The 13,365-nt window shown below is 25.8% G+C and overlaps 4 non-coding genes across 4 annotated transcripts; all 4 read right to left on the reverse strand.

The window, feature by feature from the left end:
* Positions 1-1,933: 1,933 nt before the first annotated feature.
* On the reverse strand, positions 1,934-2,093 carry LOC137833743 (U1 spliceosomal RNA). The gene has a single exon (XR_011084809.2). It is a non-coding gene; the product is annotated as a U1 spliceosomal RNA (small nuclear RNA).
* Positions 2,094-2,862: 769 nt separating this feature from the next.
* On the reverse strand, positions 2,863-3,023 carry LOC137833729 (U1 spliceosomal RNA). Its single transcript, XR_011084797.2, has one exon. It is a non-coding gene; the product is annotated as a U1 spliceosomal RNA (small nuclear RNA).
* A 3,703-nt stretch (positions 3,024-6,726) lies between these two features.
* Positions 6,727-6,887, reverse strand: LOC137833744 (U1 spliceosomal RNA). The gene has a single exon (XR_011084810.2). It is a non-coding gene; the product is annotated as a U1 spliceosomal RNA (small nuclear RNA).
* A 1,100-nt stretch (positions 6,888-7,987) lies between these two features.
* Positions 7,988-8,147, reverse strand: LOC137833722 (U1 spliceosomal RNA). The gene has a single exon (XR_011084791.2). It is a non-coding gene; the product is annotated as a U1 spliceosomal RNA (small nuclear RNA).
* Positions 8,148-13,365: the final 5,218 nt, after the last annotated feature.

Below are 13,365 nucleotides of genomic sequence, written 5' to 3' on the forward strand. Positions count from 1 at the left end.
TACACAATTCACATTTTAAAGGAATAAATGATGGGTGAAACTAAAACATTATGTCTAGGATAAACATCGAAAATTTCTCAATCCAATACTTATCCTCACATTTATCTTTAATAGTCTTGACAAGTACAAATCCACGAGTCTAGCATTTTCACACCATATTCAAAGGGGAGGAATGAGAAGGAGGATGTTTGAATTCAAATAACAATGAACAATCTCATATTTATAAACAAGAAAGTGTTTTGAGAATCAAAAGTGCAAAACAATGACCTGACTATTCTATAATAGTTTTCTTCTAATCTAGTTTACAATAAAGGTAAAAACTTCATGAAAATATGACACATGGGATAATAATCCTCCTTTCTCATTACACTCCAAATACATTAAAAAAATTATTTAGACTAAAAGAACACATCTAATATAGAGAGTCACGTTATAGTCTCCACATTCATGATTCTAAGAAGATTTTTTCGAATTCAAGAATTTATGATTGTTCACTGTCATGGTCGAAGCTACAACAAGAAATGCTAGAAACACATAAAATAGATTTAGCAAACACCATAGAAATGAAATATAAATAAAGCGTAAGGTAATTGTAGAAGGTGACGAAAAGGAATATGTGTCACTAATTGACAGTGTCGCCGATAGCAATGTCCAAACTCGCTCTATCGGTAACATAAACGAGACAACTGTTCCTAAAAGTGAAAACACAAATTGATGCAGTGCTTCTTGGGTTTATAATAATCCCTTGCTATTGTTTAAGGAATGCATCAAATTACATTTTTAGCATTTAAGTGTTTGTGTTATTTTAGATTTAACTTTTTAGAATGTCCTTAAATTATTACTTTTAATTAAAATTATTATAATAAGACCACATATTTATTCCTTAAATTTGTAGTAAAAAACATGTAATCTTATTATTGATCACTAAAATTAATAAAATAATTCTTATAATTATATATTTTTAATTAATCTTTTTCAAATTATAATCACAAAAAAAAATTAATTTATAAAATAAATAGAATAATAAAATGACTATAAATAATGTAATGGAATTATAGTGACACTTTTTTAACTAACATAGTAAAATATATATTTTTTAACTTCTCTCCATATGTTGTATGTTTTTTTAGGGCTTTTTATACATGAGATTATTAATTGAGATTGAAATGAGTCTTATGATTGATTTTTCTTTTATGTTTGATTTTATTATTGTTGTATTTGTTGAAGTGTGGTGTATTTGATAAATCCAATACCTATATTAAAGACTTTAAAAATTGGATATGTTAGGAATACTTGGATGTGTTCTTAATATGTCGTGTTAATTAACTCTGTTGTGTTGATTATAATCAATTGTAAGTTTCTCTTTTATGATTTGACTTAAAATCTTCACTAGAAAACTTCTCAAAAATGTATTAAAGTTTATCTTGATAATAAGATTTTTTTAATTCATTAAAAAATATTTTTAATATATTAAAATATTCTTATATAGGTATGAAATGACTAGAAAAAAATGCAATCAATTAGATAATTATTTTTTATAAATAGAATCGCTTAGAACATGAGTAGTTCTAAGCTTTTTGTTTAATCATTTAAAATGACGAGTCTATTGAATAAATTTACAAGTAAATTTAACATGCAATTTTAATTCATTAAAATAATAAAATTAAAAATTTATACAACTTTTATTTCAAAATCATTTTATATGAGATTGAAATATTTTCTACTACCGAGAGAGTCCACTTGATTTATTCTTTTGCAATATTCTTTTTGTTTATTGTGTGGTAGTCTTTTACCACTTTTACAAAACTAGTACTATCTTTATCAAAATCTAGTTCAAATATGTATAACTAGTAATTACTAAAGACATAAAATACAAATACTAAATAAAATAAATATATTATAAAATGTGCATTCAAAGATTCATGATTATTACTACAGGGTTGCGCGAACGCAAACCCTCTCTACCACAAATTATGACATATGATTTGTCACTTGGACAAACCTTAGAGCAACACCCCTCCCAGGTGCAATGAAAGTCACTACCCTACACCATGAGCCTCTTGATCACTCATTGGTGTCGTCCAGGTAAGCATGTTGGCCCTCACAACCACTTTTCTTTTGTAGTCCAAGTTCCTCACTTATTACTACTCTTTCAACGATGTGAGACTTGAAATACTTCTTTTGTATCTTAAAAAATAGAGCTTAATCATTATCCCCTAAGATGTCTCTCTTATTCTACCTTTACCACCAAGTGCATTAAGATACTTGCTTTCTGCTCAGAATAATAAATTACTTGAAAATATCAACTTGTAACAAAAAATAAAGAGAAAAGTAATAATAATGGCTTGCACTTGGTGTCACATAATGATTGTTCATTTAGGAAACATCAACAACAAAGTGCAATCTTATTGTGGCATTACAAACTCCAAAACTAAAGTATTTGAAAGAAAAATGAATGAATTTGTAGTAAAATACTTGATTAATTAATAGAACATTGTGAAATGAAAATATGAAAGATATATTCATATGTTGTAATAATGTTGTCTTCTCCCTTAGAAGCAGTTCTATTCCCTCAAACCAACATAAAAAACACATAAAAATGACAATGCCTCTCTCATTTTTCTGAATTTGAAGGTCAAATTTCTAGTTAAATTCAAAATAACTAAACCAAGTTTTGGTTCAAAAAAGTTGGACTTGCATGTGCTACATGAAAGAAAGAAAACACTTTTTCCGTGTGGAATGCATTTATTATTTAAAAACTAGACCACTGTTGAAGACAAAACTGTCAAAGCTAACAAGTAATAATTAAAGAACATAAATCTAAAATCTAAAATCAAGATGAGAAATTTAAAAAACTGTACAAAAGGGGTTGCGCGAACGCAAGCCCCACTACCACAAATTATGACGTAGGCTCTGCCATTTTTGACAGACCTTAAAGCAGTACCCCTCCAATGTGCAATGGAAGTTACTGCCTTAGACCATGGGCCTTCATGATCAACCATAGACCCCGTCCAGGTAAGTATGGAAAATAACCGTACACACTTTCATTTTATATTCTGTAGTTCTCATTAGTTAATCTATACTAAGCAATGTGGGATTATCACATTTGTATACTCTGCATGTGTTTTAACTTAATCATTTTCCTCTACAAATGATTCTCTTCATCAACATTTGTTTGTTTGCATGAGTATGAAGCTCCTTTGATTTCTATAAAGAATAAAAAATATTACCAAAACAAATAAGGAAATTGTTATTTCCAAACAAAGTAATAAATGTTGAATTGCTAAGAAACAAAATGTAATTGGTAAGATGCTATATAATTTCAAAATTTTGATACTGTAATTTAATGACATTATCTCATAGAGCCAAAGAGTAATCAAGTAATGTATCTGAACCTTGATGCTTGTATGGTTTCACAGACTGTGAAAATCAAAAGTATTAGAGAGGCTAAAAGTAAGGTACATTATGAGAGGAATTGTGGTATTATGTGAAATTTTACTTTCTTTCTACTTGCCGTAAAACAGATCTAGATCTTCTAAAGTGAGAAATTAAACTTAGAGAGTAAAATAAATCATCGTAATCATTGATATTGCATACACATATAGATATTTCTCATCAATGATTAAAATGGCTTATTTTATTTTACTTACTTTAGATGAATCAGATCCTAGTAAAATATTTTGATCTCAAAAGTTATGTGATTGAAACACTATTTTCATTATGTTTGGACATATATGGTGATCTATATACTAAAAATAATGTAGCAATTAGTGGAATTCGACGCATGTCAGTCCTATAGGTTATCTCCAATATGTTGTATACATTATAACTTCTTTTAGATTTGTGAACCAATTCTTTTGATGTCATTGTTGATAGGAGTGACAAATGCATTGTCCTGGCTAATGAAAATCTCCACCAAGGATCAATATTCATTAAGAATGGTAAGAGAAAAAATTGCGTGTTCTTTTACTTCCCTAAGCTCTTATACACAGGTACAAGCATGCAATCCAACACAGAATACTTTCATGAGTTTATTTTATGCAACTGGTAGTTTTGCATTTTGAGAATCATGAAGAAAAGATGAAAAATTTTACATTTTGTGTTGTATATTTATAAATTTAAAAAAATCAAGTGCACATGACCCAAAGTGAAGATGGAAAATGAGATTTTGCTTATACTTTTTATTTTGAAATTGGAACTGTCAAGTTATTCTTTCAAAATCTCTACGTAACTTTTATTTTGAATTTTTATGTGAAAACTTTGGATAGTGTTGATTACTTTTCATTCAGTTTCATGTATGTCTTGTTGGTTGATCAATTATCCAATTTGAAAAGATATAAGAAAGTGGAAGCTTGGATTAGTTTTGTACTCATGGAACTTAAATGAGTTGTACAAATTTATTAAAAATTTGCTTGATATATGGAAGACTAAAAAGATTATGGGAAAAATAAAATTTTTTGAATTTAGTGTTGATGAATTGCCAACCAAGAATCTCAAATATAATTCATAGTGTTTATGATAACCATGTATTAGTTATACTTTTGCTTTAGAAGTATGCATCATTTGATGAAATTATTAACTTCTTTTCCAATACAAAATTAAGATACAAGATAAAAATAATGTGATCCTTATTTTTAATTTTTATTTACTTTAAATAATTTTCTTTATATTTTATAACATGATCCTTATTATTTTATATTTTCGATAAATATGACTTATTAACAAACTTCTGTTTTCCAGGCTATTTCTTTTCTTTTTTAATACAAAGATAGTATTGTTTTTTTGCTATTTTTGTTATTTGTTTGAGAAATTATTGTTATTATTTTTATATTTATATTTTTTTTTGGTGTTACCTATTGCTGCACTTAACTCATACTCAATATAATCATATTTTTATCGTGTGTATTAGATAAAAATTTATTTTTCTTACTTATACCATGAATATTAAAATTTAGTTGTTTTTAACTTTTATAGGATAAATTTGTAGAACAACTTTCTGTGTGGTGTTCTTAAAATAATGTCATCTCTTCATCAACCTTGTGCTCTGCAGCACCCTCTAACCCTCTTTAACGCATCAATTTTGATGCTCACAACATTAATTGCATATAATTTTTTAATATAAGAACAATTCGAAAGGAAAAAAAGGAATATTTCAAGGATTCATAGATTGGGAGAAGAGTTATATTGTACCATTTATACAGTGTAATGCACAATACTTATTACCATCATAAATATTAGTATACATTATAATCAAGTTTTAAAAAATATATAAAATAATAAATTGTTTAAGGTTGCTTAAAATTTCTTCTATCGGAATGAAATAAGTTACTTGAAAGATAAATCTATATTGAAAGACTTTAAAGGTTGGATATGATATAAATACAGAGAGGTAAGACTTTAAAGATATTGGATATCTTATGAATACTTATATATATTTTTTAATATGGTGTGTTGTGTTGATTAGATCAATTGTGAGATTTTCTTTTATGATTTGATTTAAAATCTATTTTAGAAAACTTCTCAAAATGCATTAGAGTTGATAAGATTTTTTTAATTAATTAAACTATATTTTTAATATATTAAAATATTAAAAGCATGAGCAATTCTTCATTGAGATTTCACCTGGTTTATTCTTTTGTAGTATTCTTGTTGATGTAGCAACTACAAGAAACATCAAATAACATACTAAATAAAACAATTAATTATGTAGTGTGCATTCAAATATTCATGATTATGACTATGTCACTATCCTACACCATAATTCTTTTTTATCACTCATTAATGTCTTCGAGGTATGTATGTTGCCCATTTTTACACACACTTCTATTTTGTAGTCCAAGTTCTTCACTTCTTACTAGCCTTTCAGCTATGTGGGACTTGGAATACTTATTTTGTATCTTAAAAAACAAAGTTTAATTATTATTCCCTTAAGATGACTCTCTTCATCTACCTCGGCCACCAAGTGCATTAAGATATTTGCTTTCTGTCCGGAATAATAAATTATTTGAAAATACCAATTTGTAAAAATAGAGAAAAGTAATAATGGTTTGCACTTGGTGTCATTGAATGATTGTTCATTTACGACACATCACAATCGTAGAGTGCAATCTTATTGTGGGATTACAAATTCAAAAGCTAGAATTTGTAGTAAGATACTAATTAATTAACAGAGTAATATGAAATGAAAATATGAGAGGTATATCCTAATGTTGTAATAATGTTGTCTTCTTCCTTAGAAGCAAATCTATTCCCTCAAACTAACATAAACAACACATAAAAGTGACAATGTATCTCTCCTTTTTCCTGATTTTGAAGGTCATATTTCTAGTTAAATTTAGAATAACTGAATAAGGTTTTGGTTCAAAAAAGTTGGACCAACATATGCTACATGAGAGAAAGAAAACATTTTTTTCGTGTTGAATGCAATTATTATTTAAAAACTAAATCACTATGGAGAATAAAACTATATCAAACCTCACAAGTAAATAATGGAAACACCTATATATATGTCATTAAAAACTAATAACATATGTTAATTTAGTATTTTTCTAAAGGATAAAATTATAGTAATCTTGAAACAATGATAGTTTAATATATAGACCTAAAGAAGGCTAAATAAACAATAAGAAAGTAATATATGTATTATAGACAATACAATATCATAAAAAAAAATGATGTTTTAGTTACATAGTACAAAATCAAGATGAGAAATTTAAAAACTATATACAAGGAGTTGCGCAAACGCAAGCCACACTACCACAAACTATGACGTAGGATCTGTCATTTATGACAGACCTTAAAACATTACCCCTCCAATGTGCAATGGAAGTTACTGCCTTAGGTCATGGGCCTTCATGATCAACCATAAACCATGTCCAGATAAGTATGGAAAATAATCATACGCACTTTCATTTTATATTCTTTGGTTCTCATTACTTAATCTATACTGAGCAATGTGGGATTAACACATTTGTATACTCTGCACGTGTCTTGACTTAATCATTTTCCTCTACAAATGATTCTCTTCATTGACATCTATTAGTTTGCATATGTATGAAGCTCATTTAATTTCTATAAAGAATAACAAATAAATAAATCAACAAATTGTTATTTCCAAACAAAGGAATAAATGTTGAGTTGCTGAGAAACAAGAAGTTTTTGGTAAGATGATATATAATTTCATAATTTTGATATGGTAAATTATTGACATTGTCTCACAAAGCCAAAGGGTATCTGAGTGGTGTATATTGTTGCATGCATGCATGGTTCCATAGACTATGAAAATCATAAGTACTTGAGAGGCTCAAAGTAAGGTACTAACAGTGACTAGTTTTAGATATAAAGAATTACCATGACAAGAATTGTGGTATGGTACGAAGTTTTATTTTCTTTCTACTTGTTGTAAAATAGATCTAGATCCTATAAAGTAAGCAATTCAACTTAGAGAGTAAAATAAGTAATCTTAATCATTGATATTGCATACACATATAGATATTTGTCATCAATGATTAAAATGACTTATTTTATTTTACTCACTTTAGATGATTGGATCTAGTAAAATATTTTTATCTCAATAATTATGTGATTGAAGCACTATTTCATTCCGTTTGAGAGGTATAGTTATCTCCAATGTGTTGTGTACATTATAACTTCTTTTAGATTTGTGCATCAATTCTTTTGATGTCATTGTTGATAACACTGACGAATGCATTATTCTGGCTAATGAAAATCTCTACCAAGGATCGATATTCATTAATAATGGTAAGGGGAAAATTGCATGATCTTTTTCCTCTTTAAACTCTTATACACAAGTTTCGGCATTCAATCCAACACATAATACTTTCATATGCGTTTATTTTAGGAAACTAATAGTTTTGCATTAAATAAATCTTTTGTTGACATATTTTAAGAAATATTTTGTTGAATTAGACCGCAATATTTTTAATCACCATAAACTTTAATATTAGAAATTTAAAAAACTGTATAGAAGGAGCTGCGCGAACGTAAACTCCACCACCATAAATTATGACGTAGGTTCTGCCATTTTTGACAGACCTTAAAGCAGTACCCCTCCAATGTGCAATGGAAGTTACTACCTTAGGCCATGGGGCTTCATGATCAACCATTGACCCCGTCCAGGTAAGTAAGGAAAATAACTATAAACAGTTTTATTTTATATTCTTTGGTTCTCATTACTTAATCTATACTGATCAATATGAGATTAACTCATTTGTATACTATGCACATGTTTTAACTTAATCATTTTCCTCTACAAATGATTCTCTTCATCAACATCTCTTAGTTTGCAAGAGTATGAAGCTTTTTTTATAAAGAATAACAAATATTATCAAAATAAATAAGGAAATTATCACTTCCAAACAAATTAATAAATGTTGAGTTGTTGAGAAACAGGAAGTAATTGCTAAGATGATATATAATTTCAAACTTTTGATATGGTAAGTTATTGACATGGTCTCACGTAGCCAAAGGGTAAGTGGATAGTGTATGTGGTGAACCTTGATGCTTTCATGGTTTAACAAATTGTGAAAGTAAGAAGTATTTGAGAGGCTAAAAGTAAGGTACTAACAATGATTAGTTCCAGATATCAAGAGTAACTTTGACAAGAATTGTGTTATCTTGAGAAATTTTACTTTCTTTCTACTTGTAGTGAAACAACTCTAAATCCTTTGAAAGTGAAAACACAAACTAGTGTGGTGCTTCTTTGTTTTATAATAATCATTTACTATTGTTTAAGGAATGCGTTAAATTAAATTTTAGATTTAAGTGTATGTGTTATTTTAGATTTAACTTTTCACAATGTCCTAAAATTACTACTTTTAATTGAAATTATTATAATGAGACCACACATTTATTCCTTATATTTGTAATAAAAACTTGTAATATTATTGGTCACTAAAATTAATAAAATAATTCTTATAATTATATATTTTAATTAATTTTTTTCAAATTATAATCATGATAAACAAATCAAAATATAAAATAAATAGAATAATTACATAACTATAAATTATGCAATGAAATTATAGTGATGCTTTTCTATCTAACAAAGTAAGTATATTTTTCTATAACTTCACCCCTCCATATGTTCTATGTTTTTGAAGGCTTTTTATAAATGAGATCATTAATTGAAATTGAAATGAGTCTTAAAATTGTTTTTTCTTTTATGTTTAATTTTATTACCGTTGTATTTGTTGGTGTGTGGTGTATTTGATAAATCCAATACCTATATTAAAGACTTAAAGATTGGATATGTAATGAATACTTAGATGCATTATTAAGACTAGCGGGAACACAAGCACTGACGTGCCTGTGTATCCGCATTTTTTATTTTTGTTTCTTTAGTATTTTTTTTTATTTTTCAAAAACAATTTCTCTTAATAAAATTAAAATGAGAAGTTAAAGAGTATATAATTAAATAGTAGTGTGTATCTGCATTTTTTATTTCTCTTTCTTTAGTATTTTTTTATTCTTCAAAAACAATTTCTCTTAATAACATTAAAATGAGAAGTTAAAGAGTATACTGTTAAAGAGTAGGTTAATAAAATAGTGGAGAGCGGTAATTAAAAGTTGCATATGACAAAGAGAATGAATGAATTTATTTATTTACATGAAAGTGAGAAGGAAAGAGAAAAGAGAGTGAGAAGTATGGTAAAAAAAAAAATGTGTTATGTGTAGTGGAGAGAGAAAGTGGGTAAAATCAATTTTAAAATTCTACAATTTTAATAAAAGAGATATCAATTTAAATAAAAAAAAGTAACATAACAAATCTCCACTCTCTAGCTAAAGTGGTCCACAAAATATTACAAATATCTTTAATTTTTTATTTAATAGAGAAGAAGATCTTTAAAACAGAAAAGTAACTAATCAATCTCTTCACTCTCCAGTTAAATAATAACAAATAAAATAAATTTTAAAATTTTAAAATTATTTTATTAATTTTTGAAATTATAAAATGTCCAAATTACCAAAATAAATTAATACAATAAATTATTAAGTAAGGATAAAATGTAAAAAATTAAGAGCAGTTAAGAGGGGAATAAGAAATGACACAATGACCATAATACAATAATAAAATTAAATATTAATATAAGGATAAAATAGGGAAAAAAATTAAGAGCAGTTAAGAGGAGAATCCCTTTATATATAGGTATAGATGTTGTGTTAATTAGTTGTGTTGTGTTTATTAGAATCAATTGTGAATTTCTCTTTTATTAGAATGACTAGAAAAAGTATAATTAATTATATTTTTAAAGGATAAAATTCCAATAATTTTTAAATAATGACAGTATAATATATAGACAAAAAAGCTAAATGAACAATAAGATAAGAATATATGTATTATAGATAATATAATGTCACGAAAAATAAAATAAAAACTGATATTAAAAATCAATATACAATTGTTAAATTGTTGTACGTTTAGTTATTGTATGTAATTAATTTGATAATGATAGAATCCCATGATTAGTGGATCACTACATAATTAACTTGTAATTTGGACGGATGAAAGTCTTCAAATACACTTATATTTCCTATACATGGAGTGATAAACACAAGAGAATAAGAAATTTGTTTTTTCTTATCATCTTCTTATATACAATTTTCTTATAGTTATAGATCGGTGTAATAACAAAATAAAAAGGAAAAAAAATTGAAGAAGTGAAATGCTTACTTGATCAGCGTCAGCCATTGCCAACAATGAAAAAGAACTTTGGAATATGGATATTTATAAAGAAAAATGTTTTATAAAGTAGCTCAACAACCATTCTTGTTAGTTTATTATATTTATTATGTTTTCAATATTACATTATAGATATATATTTATGTCATTTTTATAGGTTACAATGCTATTTTTTTTCTTATTTCATATACTAAATATATATTTGTACTGATATATTAAAAATAAATATATATTACATATATTAGTTTTAAAACGCTAATTTTCTAATTTTTATAGTGTTTTTTTAATATTAACTATTCCTACTTGAATTTTACACAATTTCTTAATCTTGTTAGCTTATTTTGTATTAATGACATGCAAAGTTCGAATTTCAGTAATTTAGAGAACAATAATATCTTGAAGATTGGAAATAATATAAAAGTAAATAATATGTACTTGTGAGAATTGATTCAAATAATTTTAGAATATGAAAATAAATTATTTTTTTTTTGTTTTAAATAAATTTAAAACATGGAAAAAATAAATTTATCATTTTAATATTATTGTATGCAATTATTATACATAATTATTGTATGTTAGCTATTGTACGCAATTAATTTGATAATGATAATAGAATCCCATAATTAGTGCATCACTACATAATTAACTTGTAATTTGTATACAGAAAATCTCTAAATACACTTATTTTTTCTATACATGTATGAAGTGATAATACACATGATGAAAAAAGATCTTCATTTTTCTTACCATCTTCTTATATACAATTTTCTTATAGTTATAGATCGGTGCAATAACAAAATAAAAAGGAAAAATATGGAATGAGTGGAATGCTTACTATTTATAAAGAAAAATGTTTTATACGGTAGCTCAACAATCATTCTTATTCTATTCTTTTAGTGTATATTTATTATGTTTTCAATATTACATTATTTATATATATATATATATATATTCGTCATTTTTATGTTACAATGCTATTTTTTTTTCTTATTTCATATACTAAATATATATTTGTCCTGATATATTAAAAATAAATATATATTACATATATTAGTTTTAAAACACTAATTTTCTAATTTTTATAGTTATTTTTTTAATATTAACTATTTTTACTTGAATTTTACTCAATTTCTTAATCTTGTTAGCTTATTTTATATTAATGACACGCAATGTTCGAATTTCGGTAATTTACATAACAATAATTGGGAAATTGAAAATACTATAAAAGTAAATAATATGTACTTGTGAGTTGATTCAAAAATACTATAAAAAAGTAGTAGTTTATTTCTACTTGTGTTTTTTTTAAAATAAATTTAAAACATGGAAAAGATGAATTAATCATTATAATATTAATGTACACAATTATTGTACCTTAGTTATTGTACGCAAATAATCACAATTAATTTGATAATTCCATAATTAGTGGATTACTACATAATTATTCTCCAAATACACTTATATTTTCTATACATGCATGGAATGATAATCATTATTCACCAAATACACTTATATTTCCTATACATGCATGGGGCGATAACATAAAAAGAATAAGAAATCTTAACTTTTGCTTACTTGATAAGCGTCAGTCATTGTTATTAGTCCTGCCTTAGCTCATGGATCGATCAACCATAGACCCCGTCCAGGTAAGTATGGAAAATAACCTTACATTCTTTCATTTTATATTCTTTGTTGTCATTAGTTAATTTATACTGAGTAATGTGGGATTATCACATTTGTATACTCTGCACGTGTTTTAGGTTAAGCATTTTCCTCTACAAATGATTTTTAAACATGGAAAAGATAAATTGATCATTTTAATATTATTGTACGTAATTATTATACACATTTATTGTAGTTTTTGTACGCAATTAATTTGATAATGATAGAATTTCATGATTATGAGATCATTACATAATTAAATTGCAATTTGTACAGAGAAAGTTTTCAAATACACATATTTTTTCTATACATGCATGGAGTGATAACACACCAGAAACTAAAAAATATTGATTTCTCATATACAATATATATGAAAAAATATTTATAAAGAAAAATGTTTTATAAAGTAACTCAACAAAATATATATATATATATATATATATATATTTGTATTTATATATTAAAAATAAATATATATTACATATATTAGTTTTAATACGCTAATTTTTTAATTTTTATAATTCATTTTTTTAATATTAACTATTTCTACTTGAATTTTTTACTTAGTGTTATTTTATCAAAAGTTGATTCAAATAATTTTAGAATATGATTTTTTTTGTTTTAAATAAATTTAAAATATGGAAAAGATGAATTAATCGTTTTAATATTATTGTACGCAATTATTATACATCATTATTGTATGTTAGTTATTGTACGCAATTAATCACAATTAATTTGATAATCCACTACTTATATTTCTGATACGTGCATGGAATGATAACACACAAGACAATAAGAAATCTTGATTTTTACTTACTTATCATGTCAGCCATTCTAAATAGTTACTGTCTTAGCCCATGGATCTTCATGATCAACCATAGACTTCGTCCAGGTAAGTATGGAAAATAACCTTACACTCTTTCATTTTATATTCTTTGGTTGTCATAAGTTAATCTATATTGAGTAATGTGGGATTATCACATAGCTTAATTATTTTCCTCTAC

The sequence above is a fragment of the Phaseolus vulgaris genome, chromosome 6 (assembly GCF_051622355.1).
Source record: "Phaseolus vulgaris cultivar YP4 chromosome 6, ASM5162235v1, whole genome shotgun sequence".
NCBI lineage: Eukaryota > Viridiplantae > Streptophyta > Magnoliopsida > Fabales > Fabaceae > Phaseolus > Phaseolus vulgaris.